Source organism: Podarcis vaucheri (assembly GCF_965113315.1).
Source record: "Podarcis vaucheri genome assembly, chromosome: 5".
NCBI classification, from domain to species: domain Eukaryota; kingdom Metazoa; phylum Chordata; class Lepidosauria; order Squamata; family Lacertidae; genus Podarcis; species Podarcis vaucheri.
Window position 1 is genome coordinate 42,637,578 of NC_138763.1, and position 19,062 is coordinate 42,656,639.

Below are 19,062 nucleotides of genomic sequence, written 5' to 3' on the forward strand. Positions count from 1 at the left end.
GAGATGATTGGTTAGCAAGGTAGAAAGGAACACTTGCACTATTTGAATATTAATGTAATCTACCCATGTGAGAAGCCGCACTATCTTCCTGCCAGAGGACTAAATTGCATAGAAGAGACTCCTGCATCAGGCACATAATCCAAAGGAAACCCTAATTTATATGCTAATTAGCCCACATGTTAAGAATTACAGGGTTAATTAAGCATATCATCCCACCCACAATTTTATCAGTGATAGACATGGAGGTGCAGAGCAGAAATCTTGCCATTCGATTGAATTAACTACCTATAGCGATTCTTTAGGGGTCCTTCTTTCAAAGCAAGCCCAGCAAGTTAAATCACGTTTCATTCAAAATAATGTCAGGGCTTTGTAGAAGTTTTTGTGTTAAGAAGGCATGGTGGGGGCAGGGAGTAGGGAGGAAGCAGTTTATACAGTGTCCTACATAGCCTGAACTTTATGTTTAATTAAACTGGGTTGGCTTCAGTTATTGAACATGAAATAGCTGCTAATTGATTGAGAACACAGCCACTGAGGTTCAACAGCTTTGTAATAAATGCATCTCTTATGGCACAGTTGTTAAAGCTAAATATATTTTAATCATCAATTTTGTATTTAATTAGGATCCTGAACCCATCTCATTACATAAAAATTAAATCCTTATTTCAGACTCTTGGAGCCTGACCATATAACTGCACGCTGGGCTTGCAAAAGGGTTGCTGACAAGTCATTTTGTTATGTAGCGCTTGGCCCCTGTGTAAGAAATGTGCTGGAAAGAAATGTGAAAATGATGTGTCTCTATCTAGAAATGGATGCAGCTGCTAGCTTGAGAAGCTGTGTGAAGGCAGGTCTTATTATTGGCATGGCTTCAATGGCTCTGTGATTAAGAAGAAAAGGCCTAACAATTCCTGTTTCATTTAAGGGACTACCCCTGTCAATTTCATGAGGCTCATGAGATGTCATGGAGGGGATGGTCCGACCCAAAGGAGGAGTGGGAGGAGATGAGGAATTGGAGAATCCTTGGTAAGGTCCCAGTGGGATGGGGATGGTAGAATTGGGGCCCCAGGAAGTGTCAGATGCTGAGGGAGGAGATCCCTCCTTAGGGTCTGAAACTCCCATTTCAAGTAGATTGTCAAAGGAACGTCCCTAGCCTAACCCGTCCTCCTCTCAGTGAGGAGCCGCCGCCTTCTGGCAAACTGGTGCAATGGTGTGAGCAAACCTCACAGAGCTAAGCCACTCAAAGGAGTGCCTGTTTGCTGGCTGAGTCCCAGGACTCTGGCCCCTTGCTGCACAAAGAGCTGAGCCCACACCACTCTTCCTAAGGAAGGTGCAGGGAGGGTGTCACTTGTTGGATCAACGCCTCAGCTTCTGTTCCACGGCATATAACTTAGGTAACTTATATTCATTCCAGTTCAAAGGAAATGTGAAGATAATCTAAATCCCTGTGATCAACTATGTATTATTTGTAGAATTAAAGTAACCACCAGCAGCAATGTAAATGAATGTCGTCCTATTCACTTGACTAATTTCTATTCCTGATGGCAAGCAAACACATGAATTGCAGCAATTTCTGCTTCCTCCTCCATTTTTTGTTGGAATTCTCTGACATCCCTAATCACACTACAAGAAGCCAGCTTTATCCCTTGTGTTAGATTCCTGAAAGAGAAATAATGGAATATTTCACATTTTGGCTCTAATCCTCAACATATTTCCTCTGAAGTAAGTCCTGTTGGTTTTGACTGCATTGGCTTTCAAGGAACCATTATTAGGGTTGGAGTCTTATTTCAATTTCCAGAAGATTATTCAATTATAACGTCTATGTATAACTTTCCCAGGCTATTTGTCTGGGAAAGAACATGTCTCCTGCCCTTTCCCCTTGTCTAGGGACACCTCTGATTCCATATTCTCCTTGCAAGTTAGCCACTACTGTCACTTGGTTCCTTGATGGGACAATTGGTTCCTAATCTCCCTTGGTTCTGTTCCTTCCTCCTGGGCCGTGTTCAGAAAGTGGTGGTGGGGGATGAGTGTTCAGACCCCTGGGCTCTCACTTGTGGGGTGCCTCAGGGTTCTGTCCTCTCCCCCATGCTTTTTAACATCTACATGCAGCCGCTGGGAGAGACCATCAGGGGGTTTGGGCTGGGTGTTCATCAGTATGCAGATGATACCCAGCTCTACCTCTCTTTTAAATCAGAACCAGTGAGAGCGGTGAAGGTCCTGTGTGAGTGCCTGGAGGCGGTTAGAGGATGGATGGTGCCTTACAGAGGTTGAATCCTGATAAGACAGAAGTACTGTTTTTGGGGGGACAGGAGGCGGGCAGGTGTGGAGGACTCCCTGATCCTGAATGGGGTAACTGTGCCCCTGAAGGACCAGGTGTGCAGCCTGGGAGTCATTTTGGACTCACAGCTGTCCATGGAGGTGCAGGTCAATTCTGCATCCAGGGCAGCTGTTTACCAGCTCCATCTGGTACGCAGGCTGAGATCCTACCTGCCTGTGGACTGTCTCGCCAGAGTGGTGCATGCTCTAGTTATCTCTCACTTGGACTACTGCAATGCACTCTACATGGGGCTACCTTTGAAGGTGACCCGGAAACTACAACTAATCCAGAATGCGCTAGGTAGACTGGTGACTGGAAGCAGCCGCCAAGACCACATAACACTGGTCTTGAAAGACCTACATTGGCTCCCAGTACGTTTCCGGGCACAATTCAAAGTGTTGGTGCTGACCTTTAAAACCCTAAACAGCCTAGGCCCAGTATACCTGAAGGAGCGTCTCCACCCCCATCATTCTGCCCGGACACTGAGACCTGGCTCCGAGGGCCTTTTGGCGGTTCCCTTGCTGTGAAAAGCCAAGTTACAGGGAGCCAGGCAGAGGGCCTTCTTGGTAGTGTGACCCGCCCTGTGGAACGCCCTCCCACCAGATGTCAAAGAGAAAAACAATTACCAGACTTTTAGAAGACATCTGAAGGCAGCCCTGTTTAGGGAAGCACTATTGTTTGTATTTTAATATTTTGTTGGAAGCTGCCCAGAGTGGCTGGGGAAACCCAGACAGATGGGTGGGGTACAAACAAACAAACAAACAAACAAACAAACAAACAAACAAACAAATAAATTTGCACGCACACCACCCAAACCTTCTTGGCCTCTCAACTGGGTTCTAAACCTTAAGGAGGGAATCTGCTGGCATGGAGGTGGATGCAATTGATCAATATGTATCTATTGTTTGATCTTTCTATATACATTCCGTTTTGTCTTTCAAGGAGGGGGTCTAATCTGGAATCAGCAAACAGTTCCTGCATTTCTTCCCCATTCCCCTCCTAGCTCTTTTCCAACTTCCTGTACAGGCTTTTCTGTCTGGTGTGATTAACCATCTAGTACTGAGATTAGGGTACAATATCTCTGTGACATTAATCACTGCATGGCATATGCAAATAGGCACAGTCATGTGAATTATATTTACATTTCTCCTCGGGAAGAAGAACTGGATCTATTCAGGCATCTACTCAGCCTTTATTGGCCTGAAGCAGAATCAAACCAGAACTGCAGTCACTGGAACCAAACTAATAATCTGTAATGATTTGATTCGCTGCCCAGAAACCCTTGTACCAGAAGATGCATCCCTGTAGCCCAGCCTTTGCCAACGTGGTGCCCTCCAGGTATTTTGGATGTTTAAGAGTTCTAGTCCATGACAGTTGGAAGGTGCCAGGTTAACAAAGGCTGCTGTGACCCTTAACCAAGAGAGCTGCCACCTATGACAAAAAGTTCAAGGCCATTTCATAAAAGGCCTACACAACATTCACCAGACACTTGGATATTTCCTGTAGAATACGTTTACTTTCTAACGGTGCGTTCCTAACCATTTCCGTTCAGAAGTAAGTCCCACTGAGTTCACCCTGGTGTTACTCACAGGTAACTGGGGTTGCAGCCTTAGTTGCCATCCTTCCTGCCAGTGCAGTCAAGGTGGTCCTCCATTGTTAATAATGGCTTCCAGTTGAAGAGTTGTGATAGATATAAAGAAAAAGGAGTGGGCATAAAGGGAAGGGAAGAGGAGCGCAGACAAATTCAGATACCAACTGATATCTTACATAATCAAACATGAAAGCCGAGCAGCTTATGTTACATTGGAACTCGGCTGGCCAGTGGAGAAGAAAACAGAAAACAGAAATAAATGCTCATGAGATGTGCCTGAGCGTACATTTCAGCCTTTCCTTCTGATTATGCCACATGAGAATTAATTTAAGACGGAATTATACTCTTTTGATCTTTGTGCTAATTTGTTTGGTGCATGATCAACTGCTTCTATAAGCAGGCGAGTGGGAACACATGAGAAGGATCAGAGGATAGGAGGGTAACAGCAGCAGACTGTAAGGTCAGCTTTGGAACATTTGCAGCTTCTGTTTGAATGGGCTCCTGCTGTGGCGTATCCCGCCAACAGCTAGAGAGTACCCTTCTGCCATTACGTGGAGGGAAATAGGAACTATCATTTTTTATCAAGTGCATGAGACACCCATAACATAATGCTAACCAGAAACCTAGCTAAACATTTGGAAAACGTTATTGTCAAAATCACAAAGGTTACTGAATTTTGGGGAAAGCAAATTTGAAGATATTGGACAAAATATTGAAGATTCCAAAACTATTTTTGTTAACAATGGCACAATTTCTCAAATAAGGATCCATATGTCAAAATAAGCACGTTTTCCTGCAGCACGAGCTGCCTTCAGATGATCAGTCTGAATGCACAAAGGGGCACACAGGAATTTGTAGGGCAAGCCCCCTTTCCCTTAATAGTACTGCATATACTGGACATGGTCCCTGCCTGATGTGTGCTTGGAGTGGCTGCCTTACTCGGGTTGGGTCTCCAACACAGGATGGGAACCCTGATTGACTAGCGCTTCCATCTGTGTTGGAAATCCTATGTGCAAATGAGCCACTCGCCTTCTGACTCATGCTGACCACTCACTGGCCAGAGAGCGCACCTGTCATTTAGGGACATTGAAGTGCAGTGTTTTAGTGTCTGCCCATTTATGCTTGCCCCTTTGCACATTCAAACTGAGCATCTGAAGAGGACTAGAGCTAAAGGCTTATTGTTTCAGACAACATATACCAGGCATAGGCAAACTCGGCCCTTCAAATGTTTTGAAACTACAACCCCCATCATTCCTAGCTAACAGGACGAGTGGTCAGGGATGATGGGAATTGTAGTCTCAAAACATCTGGAGGGCCGAGTTTGCCTATGCCTGACATATACCATATTCGCCTAAATATAAGCCTCACCTTTTCCCCAAATTCTGACTGCGAAAAGTTAAAGTGCAGCTTATATTTGCGACCTTACGGTATGCAGCCAGGAGCACAGGGCAAACAGCGCCAGGAGTGCAATGAAGCGCCCTGTGCGTAGTCTCTTGTCCTCTCCCCCAAGTCTAGGAAGGGGAAAGGCCGCCAGCAACGCAGCGTGGCTCCCCCCCACCCGCCCAGTTTGCAGCCAGGAGCAACAAGGAATGGAGCAGCTTATATTCAGGTTTTTTTCCCCTCCCCCCTCTCCAATTTTAAAGGTGCGGCTTATATTCAGGCCAATACGGTACTACCCAAACATTAACACATACCCTCTGACGTTTCTCAGATGAGAATAGGGACCTTTCTCACTCTCACAACTAAGCCTCCTCAACCCCCCCCATTTTTTGCTCCCCACCCCCATAGAACATTTCCTAGCAGAAGAAAGGCAAGTGTCGCCACTGCTGTACCAATGGGACACAGCACACACACCCTCCACAATCCTGAGAAAACCCCTTAATTCTGATTATTTTATTCTTTGGTAGATTTATAAAAAGAAAAACACACACCGATAAATTTTAGAAAGGGGCAAGATTAGATGTGTACACAAAGCTTAAAAAAACAACAACCAAGACTCCTTGCGCTCCTTAGGCTCCCCATTTCTTTCCGCCCAAAACTGCCTTGCCCTCTACCTGCCCCGGAGAGCCAGTGCTGGGCCTCAGTGGCAGCAACCTCTCCTCCTCCTCTCCCGTTCTCCAGCAGCCGCTACAATGGAGAGGCCATGGAGCTCAAACGGGATGCTCCCGCACCGCCACCGCTGCTCAGGACAAGTGCTGGCTCACCCTCTTCCCCTTACTCAGTGGCGGCAGTGCTGGCAAGGGAAACAGCGACATGCCAGGATCAAATCAGAAGCCGGGATGGCTTTCATAATTCCAGGACCGTCCTTGGAAAATTGGGACACTTGGCGCGTATGTTAACGTTTTTTTAGAAGTTCAAAAGGATGAGCTCTCATCGAAATCCTTAGTGCTTCAATCGGTTTGTGTCTCATTCAGATGAAGTTGTAGCAGTTAAATAGGAAGGCTTGCTGATGTACGCATGAGATACACTTTCAATTTATGCTGATTACTGGAACGTATAGACCTAAACTGCATGTTGCACACAGATGTGCTTAATAAAACCCTGCCAGCTGCTTCTTTTAGTCAAGACAACTGAGAAAGGAGTTTTGTAGTAGTGAAGTGCTGATGATTTCATGGAGGGTAAGGCTGTTGATGGTTTCCAGCCTAAGGTTACCAGATGTCCCCGTTTCCCGGGGATGGTCCCTGTATTTACAAATCAGTCCCCATGATAAAATCCATCTATTTAGTAGGAAGTTGAAAAGTGTCCCCGGATTCATTGAAAAAATCTGGTAACCTTATTCTAGCCAATATGGCCCGGCTCTGCCTCCTCAATCAGAGGCAGCAGTGTTTTTGGATACCGGTTGCTCGAAACAGCAGGAGGGGAGAGGGCTCTTGTGTGGGGGTCCTGCTGGCAGATTTCCCACAGCCATCCAATTGGCCAGTGTGAGAATAGCATGCTGGACTACATGGCCCATTGGCTTGATCCAGCAGGCTTTTATGTTCTTACAAGGATGGGCCTTCCTCTTCCCCCTGCCTTTCTGTTGCAATGTACTTTTACAGAGCTTCTCCCTCCACCCACTCCATGCTGGTTGTTTCAGATCTCTGCTCATCGGATGGATTTTGTTTGTTTAGTTACCATCACGTTTATATTAGAATCAAGTCATTGGAAACAGTGAAACCTCTCCCCCCCTCAGGGAACTCCAGGTGGTATACAGATTTCTCTTCCTCCCCATTTTATCGTCACAACAACCCTGTGTAGTAGGTTAGGCTGAAACAGAAAGTGACTGGGCTGTGGTCACCTACTGTGCTTTATGGTTGAGTTGGGATTATGTTGAATCATACTCTGCAGAGGAGAGGGCTGGGGTCAAATTGCAGTGGGAATGTGACAGTCAGGAAAAGGTCAGGGCCCTGATGAGGTTGGAAATTGCCCCAACCCTGGCCATCAGATTGGGAGGTGATAAGCCAGGCTTCCTCAACTTCGGCCCTCCAGATGTTTTTGGCCTACAATTTCCATGATCCCTAGCTAGCAGGACCAGTGGTCAGGGATGATGGGAATTGTAGTCTCAAAACATCTGGAGGGCCGAGGTTGAGGAAGCCTGTATAAACCCCCTCCTCTACTGGTCTACATACTTTCATACACATACACACCCACCCACCTCTCCCTCCCTCTCTCAATCCATTTCAGTTAAAAAAAACCCAGATTAAGGAAGGAAGGATGATGTGAACTGATTGTAAACACTGCAAAATAATGTGATAAATACTTGTGAGCACTAAAGGGTAGATGGAAGGTTACTGCCGGAGATTTAGCCTGCTGCTTTCTGAATCTGCTGTTGCCTTAAGGTGTGGTTCCCTTATCTCTAAACTCCACCATGCTTTTAACATCCAATGGATACAGATTTTCAAGTCAGTATTTTTCTCTTGTATTATTAACTCTTCAGTAGCAAGTGAGTTTGTCATGTGTGATAGTTATGGGGTGATGAGAAGCAGATTTTGGAGGTACCTATTCCTTAGTAATGTACTGGTCACCTTGGAACAGATGGTTTCTCTTCTGCGGTTCTCCTCAGACGTGTATTTGGCTGATCTTTATGAGTACCCAAAGGATCATCCCAACCTTTAAATGTTTTTATATCCTCTCCCACCCTAACCCCCCTCCATCATAATCCTAAATGTAGCGCAACCTCCTGGTTTATAAAACAAAAAGACTTCATCAAGACAGGGGTGAGCAGAAGGTAGATCAGAATCTACTGGAATGTTTCTGACCGATTTGCAGTAGATCACCTGAGATTTCTGGCTCACCAGTTGTTTATCGATTGCAAACACCTACTCCCCCCCTCCCACCACACCCAACATTAGGATGCTGAAATGAAGAAGGCATTGGGAATAATCAGGAAAATGGTTAAGAACGTTCACAGATAATTATGCAAAGTGACCTTTTTTCTAGAGGGGTTAGGAAAAGAAAAAATATCAACAATTTTCTCTGAAACGTTCTGAGAAATTTGGTCTCAGCTCTAAATGGAAATGTTTTCAGGCCTTTACAGTTCCCCAGTACCCCAATACCCCTAAGAGATTAGACCATGTTATTATCAAAATATAGAACTGTACTCATCTTAATTATAGCGTACAGAAGGAACCATGGTGCATAATGCCAAGAGGGCATATTGTTTTTACAATCAAGGTTGTTACAAAAGCAGCTAAATTAGTCTCTCTCCCCCACCCTGCCTTCAAGCAGCGATACAAGGTGTTTTTAGCCAGGGAAATCGCACGAACCTGCAACTTTATATTTTCTTAAACTTGCACAAAACCTGACCTATCCCCCCCATATTTCTGTTAATCCCAAACCAGAACAGATCAATATATATGTAAAAAGTAACAAACAGCTTGATTAATCACTTATCAACCAGTTTAGGTTGCACAGTTCTAGTTGACCGGGAGGTCTTGAGCAACAAACCTGTTTTCCCTGTTGAATATCATACCTTTCTGTGATATGGAAAGCAATGGAAAAAAATGCCCTGCAAAGTGTGGGATGGAACATTGTCTAATGTCACCAGTCAATAATAAATCACATGGAGTAAGTGACGTTAACTCTTTATTTGAAGAAATAAGGAAGACCTGCTCAGGGGTGTCAGGCCTAATGAGTACGGCAACTCTTCTCATGGGTCTTGTCCTTATGAGGCAGTGGCGGAGGCTGAAAGTCCCCACCTTCCCACAGCAGCCTAAATCTCCTACTCCCACAGGTCCTTCCCAAGCAATCTGATACTCCACCAACATGCCTGTCTCTGCACCTCTCTCTTCATACCTCTACAGGTCCTGGGAGCCTAGAGTGGAAGAAGGCTTGTTGCAGCAGAAAGAGGAGACTCTCTGGCTTCTTCATCAGCCTGACTCCTGCTTCAGATTCTGATTTTGGACTTCCCTCTGCCACATATTCTCGCAACTCACTAAACCTTGTTACCTCTTCAGCTTCCAACACCTCCTCCTCCCAAGCTTCTCCCTCTGATCACTCATCATTGTCCCACCCCCAATTCCCAGGCTCTGAACCATCTTCCCTTGGGGGTTCCCTAGCTAGTGCCTCCCACTATTCCTGTGTCCAGCCAGTCCATGACATCTAATCTCTCTGTAAACACACCAGGATGAATGTTTAGTAGACAGGTCTTGTACATGAGCTGGAGGTGGGGGTTGCACCAGGTAGTCGTGCATGCCCATTACAGATCCTCCAAGTGTCCCTATTTTCCAGGACCATCCCTAGTTTAGAGAAGCCATCCCGGTTTCTGATTTGATCCTGGAATGTACCACTTTTCCTTAGGATATCCCTATTTTCACTGGAGAAATGTTGGCGGGTATGGAATTATCCTACTCCTGAGCCATCTGAAGGCAATCCTCTATAAGGAAGGTTTTTTTAAAAACGTTTAATGTTTTATTATGTTTATATATGTTGAAAGCTGCCCGGAGTGGCTTGGGAAACCCAGGAAGATGTGTCGGGTATAAATGGTAAAATTATCATGATGGAATGGGACGTCCCTATGTTCATTGGAGAAATGTTGGAGGGTATGCCATTAGCTACTCACCCTGGGATCTGTGTGTACAGTGGTGCCTCGCAAGACGAAATTAATCCATTCCGAGAGTCTCTTCGTCTAGCGGTTTTTTCGTCTTGCGAAGCAACCCTATTAGCGGCTTAGCGGCTTAGCGCTATTAGTGGTTTAGCGGATTAGCGGCTATTAAAGGCTTAGCGGCTTAGCGGCTAAAAGGCTATTAGCGGCTTAGCGGCTTAGAAAAAGGGGGGGAGCGAAAAAAAATCGGAACACTCGCAAGACGTTTTCGTCTTGCAAAGCAAGCCCATAGGGAAAATCGCCTTGCGAAGCAGCTCAAAAACAGAAAACCCTTTCGTCTAGCGGGTTTTCCGTCTTGCGAGGCATTCTTCTTGCGGGGCACCACTGTATAGCTGTTTGTGTGAAAGTTGTCCTCTCTGCAGGCCCTGTGCTGGATACAGGGGTGCCAGGTGGCCTGGGCTCAACATGACAACAGAGCCCTGGGACTTCTTGGCACAGCCCTGCTCTCCTGTTGCTTTTACTCATAATGCCCAAGTACATAAGAACAAGAAAAACCCTGCTGGAGCAGGCCAAAGACCCATATCATTCAGCATCCTGTTTTCACGGTGTCCAACCAGAAACAGGCCTATGGGAAGCCCGTCAAGCACAGCACTGTTGTCACAGTGGACAAGCAGATGATGTCTATGGGAAGCCTGTAAGCAGGACCTGGGTGCAACAACCTTCTCCCTACTTGTGAGTCCCTGCAACTGGTATTCAGAGGACTACTGCCTCCAGCAGTGGAGGCATTACATGTATTGTGGTAGAACATATACAGGGAGAATTCGTTACGTATTCAGTTTGTCTAGGCTTCTTTGTCCATGGAGTTTTCTTGGCAGGGATACTGGAGTGGCTTGCCGGTTCCTACTCCAGGTGGATCACGTTTGGTCAAAACTCTCCACTATGACCTGTTCATCTTGGGTGCCCTGCTCGGCGTAGTTCATAGCTTCTCTGAGTTCTTCAAGCCCCTTCGCCACGGCAAGGCAGTGATCCATGAAGGTCCGTATAGTAAAAGCCATGGTTTTCCCAGTAGTGATGTATGGAAGTGAGAGCTGGACCATAAAGAAGGCTGATCGCCGAAGAATTGATGCTTTTGAATTATAGTGCTGGAGGAGACTCTTGAGAGTCCCATGGACTGCAAGAAGATCAAACCTCTCCATTCTGAAGGAAATCAGCCCTGAGCGCTCACTGGAAGGACAGATCGTGAAGCTGAGGCTCCAATACTTTGGCCACCTCATGAGAAGAGAAGACTCCCTGGAAAAGACCCTGATGTTGGGAAAGATGGAGGGCACAAGGAGAAGGGGACGACAGAGAATGAGATGGTTGGATGGTGTTCTTGAAGCTACTAGCATGAGTTTGACCAAACTGCGAGAGGCAGTGGAAGACAGAAGTGCCTGGCGTGCTCTGGTCCATGGGGTCACGAAAAGTCGGACACGACTAAACGACTAAACAACAACAACAACAGGCTTCTTTACTGTGCCCTCTTCAAGCATGGAAGAAACTTCCAAGCAGTGCAAAAACTTCTCTTCTGACAAGTTTAAAATAAATCCCACCATTGTGTCTGTGCAGCTAAAACTCCATTTTCAAGCGGCATCCCCCTTTTTTACACCCAGAATGTTGTCAAGTCTCTGGTACGACTGCGAACAAATCAGGCTACTAAAATCCTCTTGTTGTGACATCATATACATAAAAAGGGTATTCCCACGAGGGCAATGCTGTTTGTGAATGAGGCCTGAGAATTCAACTCTTCCCATAGCTTTAACTCAATTTTTAATGGTGACTCGTAGCTATCTAGAGATAACGGCTTGGCTTTCATAGAGAAGTTTTCACAGATACATTAATCAGGCTTTGGATTTTCCAGCATCTACTAAAATCTTTATTGCTACTTAGTCACACATTCACCCAGCCAACACTCGCCGCCAGTTGAAGCCAAACTTCACTCATCATTGTCTGTGATTTAGCTAACATCTTCTACAGCTATGTACTAAATGTAAGTTCAGCAGCACTTAGATTTTGCGATGCATTACATCTAATTTTTCAAGTAATTAATTTGTTAGGTAGCTTAATGAAACCCAGACGCTATAACTGCGACGTGATTTCAGACATCATTTAAAAAGGTGAAAGACTCATGGGTATCATACCGGCCCATGGCAGACATACCACTGGCTCCCTGCGAAACAATGGTTTGCAAACTGGGAGCCAGCCTTTTCTTAATCTCTGGGGTGTTCTCCCTCCTTTCTGAGCATTAAACATGGTTTCACATTACACTTGCACCCAAACAAGCCATGGTTAGCACAAACCAAGTGCGCCGTGACCATGGTTTGCAAACACTTTGAAGACCGTGATTACCATCTGTGGTTTTTGAGGGGATTATTGTTTGTCAGTTATGATTTGCATTAGTACACATAAAATGCAAACCATGGTTAATCTGAGAAAAGGAAAGAAGGGGAATTACTTCCTGTGTCTGAGTGGGCGAAGAAGGGAATACCCAACCTCTTTGGGAGAAAAGATATCTCATGTGGCAGTTGCTGCCAGAGCAAGTGTACTATTTTTGCCTATTCTTATTGAAACAAAGTCTGCTATTGAGGCAGTTAGGTGCTGGGTTGCTGCACAGCAATAGAAGCAGATTTCTCCTTAAAACTATGGGTCAGTGAAAGGGGTAAAGCAAGTGCTTGAAAGTTTTTCCTTGTGTCACTTTATGTATGTGTTGATTGGCCTCTGGGGGAAGGAAATGTGTTGATTGGCCTCTGCGGAAAGGAAATCCAATCTCTTAATCTGCAATTCTGACAACAAAAGTGGAACAGGAATACATACACTGGATAATATATTAATTGGCCCCCCTTTTTTAGACCTACATGCCTAGGGCTGGCAGCTAGGAGTCTACTGTACTATAAAATGGCACTGGGTTGGCTCTCCTGTTACACATTTTTATGAAGTGGGGCTCCACTGTTCTCCAAATGTATGGCTAAACTAGTTATGTATCGCAGAGTTTGTTACACACAGGCTGTATACACACTGTACATTTAAAGCACATTTGAAGTGCATCCCCCCCAAAAAAGAATTATGGATACTATAGTTTCTTAAGGGTTGCTAGGAACTGTAATTTTGTGAGGGGTAAACTACAGTATCCAGAATTCTCTGAGGAGAAGAATGTGCTTGAATGAAAAGTTGTATACACATAGTTGCTCCATTCACATATAACGTAGAGGAACGGAGGTCTACTTTTTACACAAAATATGAGCCCAGAGAAGAGGGGCTTGAAATCTTCCCCCTTTCCCTGTGTTACCTTGTGCTCTTCGTAGTTCTGAAGCACTTAGCGCTCAAAAGTGAACCAAGCATGGGGGGGGGGTCACTTTTTTAAAAAAACAATTTATTATTATATTTATGTCTCATTTCCACTGCCACCGGAGCTCTAGATGGTGTACATCATTGTTCCTATCCCTATCTAATCCTCACAATAACCCTGTGAGATAGGTTAGGCTGAGAGACCATGAAGGCCCCAAGGTGAGCATCCTGAGCAGGAATTTGAACCCTGGTCTCCCAGGTCCTAGACCTTCCATCTAACCACTTCATTGCAATGCAGTGTTGTGTAGTGCTAGGTAGGGTGGGGTGGGTTGTGAACAATTTTCCTTCTCCTCTGTAACAAACTCTGTTTAGTATAGCCCGGCTGTAATCTTTCTGGGTCCACCAGCTTTACAGTGGTACCTCGGGTTACATATGCTTCAGGTTAAGAACAGCGGGAGGCCCCAGTAGCTAAAGTGGTGCTTCAGGTTAAGAACAGTTTCAGGTTAAGAACGGACCTCCAGAACGAATTAAGTACTTAACCCGAGGTACCACTGTATAGGTGTTTGTGAAGAAGACAAACTGCATGTTCAACATACCTCTGTGATTGCCCTGTAAGGTAAAGGGGACCCCTGACCATTAGGTCCAGTCGTAGCCGACTCTGGGGTTGTGGCACTCATCTCGCTTTATTGGCCGAGGGAGCCGGCGTACAGCTTCCGGGTCATGTGGCCAGCAATGACTAAGCCACTTCTGGTGAACCAGAGCAGCACACGGAAACACCGTTTACCTTCCCACTGGAGCAGTACCTATTTATCTACTTGCACTTTGACGTGCTTTTGAACTGCTAGGTTGGCAGGAGCAGGGACTGAGCAACGGGAGCTCACCCTGTTGCGGGATTTGAACCCCCGACCTTCTGATCTGCAAGTCCTAGGCTCTGTGGTTTAACCCAGAGCACCACCTGCATCCCTGTAGTTTGACCCAAAGAATGCCTGTGGTGGTGAAAACAGAACTCTTGCCAGACCAATAGTTTGAAACTCACTTGGTAACTTAATAGGAGGAGGTGTTTTGATCATTAGCTGCTACTGCTGAGCAACGTAGCCAGATAGGGCTTCCATTAATCACACGTGAAGTCATCCCTGGCAAACTTCCAGCAGGGGATGGGGGCTTGCTCAAAACTAGTAATGAAAGAGCCAGATTCTTATGGGATAGCAAAAATAGGCTGATGGTTTTGCAGCATCACTAGCATAAAAGAAACTGATCCTTTTGAGACATGCAAGAAACATGGATTTTGTTAACAGATAAAGGGATTTGTCAAACAGACAGAAGTGTACCTACCTATTGGCTCCTTTCGTTTCTGTTCAATTGCTAGGTGGATTTTCACTATCCATCAAGTGCTTTTCTTCTTACTAACCTTGATTATTTTTAGTCCAACTACATCCCACGCAGTTTATTTCTGATTTAAAGCCTGTCCATTCCAACTCTGGGTCAATGGTTTCTCGACTGTCTTTGGTTAACAATGGAATTCCAGCTAGCCAGCCAAAATGAAAGCAATGACTTCAGGGACTGGCTCCACTTTCAAAGTGAAGCGCTGAGATAGGAATGTATGTCAGAGATAAGGAACTAAATGGAAACAATTAACATTGGCGTGAAAACGGATGTATGGAAGCAATTACCAAATGAATTGCAAAGAGATCTGTAGGACTCCAGACAGACAGGACTGTGTGTGCTCCTTGTGTCTGTAAGATTTGCCTTGCAAGCAAGGAATCCAGCGTCTGAGGTCCTGAGAATCTGTTTTTATATTGTCAGAGACATGTGCTTTGCAAAAATGTGTATATCAGGGGAAATTCCATGCAAAAAAAGGATATACCGGGAAGAATTTGCACTGTAATGCTGAAGAATTTTCATATGGCAAACTGATGGGGAAATGTGAATAGCTGAACTGAAGACTGGAAAAATGAAAAACCAAGAGAAGCTAACACTGTCCTATTTGCACACCCTTACCTGCAGGTTTAAAAAAAGGCTAGTTCCACAGGATACATTTGTTAGCTCCATTTAGCTTGGATAGTCTGTAGAACAAACATTGCTAGCAGTTGGAACAGAGGACATTAAGAGTGCATTTACTTACTTTTTCTTTATAAGAAAAGTGAAAAATCAATATGCCATTCCTGGCATTTTAAACTCTTTCTAAGTGACCTTTTAGTGACCTCACCTGCTTTTCCTTTCTTCCCAGAAGGCACCACTTCTCAAAAACATCTGCTTAGACCCCAAGGCTATTTTCTTCTACTCTTCAACTAGAAAGAAGGGCGGAAAAAGCAAACAGAGGAAGCAATTTTAATATAGATGCAATATGTTACTAAGGACTGCATCAGAATTTTCTCCTTCTGGAGGAGTGAGTCAGGAACAGCCTTGGAAAAGCCTGCCAATAGGCACACTTAAACAAGTAATGTTTTAGGCCTTAATGAATACATTAGAATAAACAAGGGAAGATGTTCAATAACAAGAAGGGAACGCTTGTGCTGCTCTGAATAAGGCTGCCACCAGCCATGACAAGGATTTTATTTGTATTTATCCATTTATTAAAAAGAAAATTAGTAGATGGCCTATCTGTACAAATATCCAAGTGGTGAACAAAATGTAGAAATACAAAACAGTTACATTAAAACCATCATAGGTAAAGGTAAAGCGACCCCTGACCATTAGGTCCAGTCGTGGCCAACTCTGGGGTTGCGGTGCTCATCTCTCTTTATTGGCTGAGGGAGCCGGCGTACAGCTTCTGGGTCATGTGGCCAGCATGACTAAGCCGCTTCCGGCGAACCAGAGCAGCGCACGGGAATGCCGTTTACTTTCCTGCCGGAGCGGTACCTATTTATCTACTTGCACTTTGACGTGCTTTCGAACTGCTAGGTTGGCAGGAGCTGGGACCGAGCAACGGGAGCTCACCCTGTCATGGAGATTCAAACCACTGACCTTCTGATCGGCAAGCCCTAGGCTCTGTGGCTTAACCTACAGCACCACCCGCTTCCATCATAAAACATTACTAAACAACAACCCGCTTCCATCATAAAACATTACTAAACAACAAGTAAGATTGCATCCTATAACAGGGAGTGGTGGAGCTACCCTCCTAAAACTGACACTGCTGCTTTGTACCTGGGACAGTGTAGCAGAGGGGCAGAATAGCAGCAAGGTCAGGGCTGTGCGGGTGTGCTGGCAGAACCAATCCAACCCTCCCACCAGTGCTCTAAGGGAGCCCCAACCTTACTGTCAATCTGCCCTGTCCAGTTATATAGCAGTGATGCTGGGGTTGGGAGGAAAGCTGCGCAGTACTGCCACACTGCATCAGTCACTCCTGTGTTTAACAGTGTGAGCCACAGGCAAAACTAATAACAGTTCAGTTGACAAAAGTCTAATGAAATAGAAAAGTCTTCAGTAGGTTTCTAAAAGAGAAAATAAAAGGCAGTTGTCTTGTCCTTGGATCCAAGTTCCACTAAGCTGCTGCAATCACATTGAATTTAATACTGTATTTTCATTAATATATTCATTTTATGCATGTTCTCTCCTAATATATACATTTTTGTCCACATTTATTTAGTTGGAGACCTGCATTACAAAATTTGAGAACTGCAAAATTTGAAAAGTAGATGGGTTGTAATTCACATATTTTGTTGGAAAATGCAAATTACGTAGAGGGAAAAGGAAATGCAAGGGCCCCTATTTTTCACCTGAAATTGAAATTTCATGCTTTCCCCACTCTCCCTGAGAAAAGTGCAAGCTCTAAGTGGATTTGGAATATGTTTAGGCTCATAGGTCCAGTTGCGGGCGAGGTAGACTTGATCAAGTCAAATCCCTCTGCAGCCACTTAACTAACTAGGTGACCCTGAGCCAGTTAATGTCTACCTATCCTAGTGTAGTTTTTGTATTATGGTGAAAGGAAAAATATGTTTAAAGGAAAATGCCATCCATCTATTCTCACATTTGGATGTTGCCCTTCTTCCTCAGAGCTTGTGACGTTACCATATATGAGAGACTGCTGGAGGGGAAATAGTTAAATAGGTTGCACAGACAGGACCCAGGGGGGTGGAGTCAGTGGGTCTATAAAGGAGTTCTGGGAGGAGTTCTGAGTTAGTTTGTTGGGAGTTGTGGGTGGTTGGTTGGTTGGTTGGTTTGGGTGGGTTGGCTGGTTGGGAAAGGCAGTTGGTAATAGAGAGACAGGGCAGTTGGTCCTTGAGTCTGGGGAAGATAGCAGAGATAGAGAGAGGAACATAAGACTAAGAAAGTAAAGAGGAACACTGTTTGGAATGCTGTAATAGTTTTGTTTTAAGTCTGAAATAAAGTACACTCTTCTTTATGAATTGAAAAGCTGACTGAGACTGAAGTGATTTTACCAGGGAGGACCTGGTTGGTGGCAGCGGATTAGTGGTGTACGGGTCAATAGTCCGTGAGACGACCGGGGGCTCCATAGAAACGCCACAGAGCTGTTGGTGGCAAGGGGAAAAAATAGGTATAAAGGAGAATTACCTGGATGCCAAGATCCAGGTTTGGGGCAAATACTCTTTGGTGAGAGAACCCCAGCAGAAATTTAAAATCATAAAATATGTAGCAAAGTAGAGCATGGAAATACATACTGTTAGATCTTTAAATTGTACTTCCCTTAGCATAGAAAAAGAACACCTATTTGGTAAGTTAAAAGTGGTTTTCTTCATGTGCTTCTCCATACAGCATTCAGAAAAGACAAGCAATAAGATTTAGATTCCAAAGTAGCGAGTTTCTAAATTATTTGCATAGAAACACAAAAATGGCTTGCTTATACCATGTGGTCTAAGCTTGGAACATCCAGCTTAGACCTCCTTCCTGGAAGGGTTCTCATGGTGCAAAAAGGCTTCATAACCCTTCCTCCTAAAGGTGAAGGGGGGTGACCTAGCTAAGCCTGGCAGGACAGCTAACTCTATGGTCTTAACCCCTTCATACATTAATTAGAGATAAACATGTTGGCTATATGAGGCTGATTATCCCATACCCACCTCAAAGTTTTTACACTGATAAAATGGGGTAATAATTTTGGTGTTCTTTTAGCTAATTGGAAGAAGGAAAATATAGACATGTGTGCACACACACACATCTCTCTGTCAGACAAACAGAGAGAGCATACCAGCATGAACTATTGCAGCCTGAATCCTGTGATAGCCCTACTTTAGAATATGTGGTTTGAGGGCAGAAACCTAAATGTTTTAGCAGGATTCAAATAGGATGAGATACTTCTGTGGATAATTAAGACATTTATGATTATAGCAGTGTGGTTAAAACCACACATTTTTCATCGCCTAAACCTTCCTGTAAGGGATTCTAGAAATTTCCCTTTTCTGTAGGTGAGTCCACAAATGTCTTCTAGGGGGAAACTGAATTTCCCTGAAGTTTCTGATATTGGCTGTTCTCCAAGACATTGACTAATGACTTGAGCTGGGCTGGCTGCTATTGATGTCCAAATTAAGGTCCAAATTAAGTAATATTTGCTTTCCCCAGTAGGGAGGTAATTGACTTACTGATTTCTTAGTGAAATAAGCATGCATTTTTTGTGTGGTTTCCATATCATGTTGTAGGAAGTGTGGATCCAGTAGTCCATGAGAAACAGTCACCTTCTTGGTGTCCTTTCTCTCTTTTACATCAGACTCAAACAGCTGCTACATTTCCAGATGTTCTTATCACTACAGAATAGGGATCACTAATTATTCTGATGGTACAAAATACACTTACTCTGATTGTATGAGCATTTCATTATTTCCAAGAAAGTAAAAAAGGGACAAGAGATGCCTCAGAATAAGG

At 44.5% G+C, this 19,062-nt stretch overlaps 2 long non-coding RNA genes across 4 annotated transcripts in view; one reads left to right on the top strand and one right to left on the bottom strand.

Annotated features, from left to right (window-relative positions):
• LOC309533756 overlaps window positions 1–19,062 on the top strand; it is a 241,136-nt gene that overhangs the window by 82,122 nt on the left and 139,952 nt on the right. The window lies entirely within an intron of this gene.
• LOC309533755 lies at window positions 1,292–17,433 on the bottom strand. Of its 2 annotated transcripts, XR_014220455.1 has the most exons (4): window positions 17,216–17,433; window positions 15,452–15,533; window positions 3,901–3,977; window positions 1,292–1,653 (listed from the first exon to the last, which is right to left on the bottom strand). It is a non-coding gene; the product is annotated as an uncharacterized lncRNA (long non-coding RNA). The 2 variants fall into 2 exon arrangements; XR_014220456.1 differs by lacking the exon at window positions 1,292–1,653 and having other exon boundaries at window positions 3,494–3,977.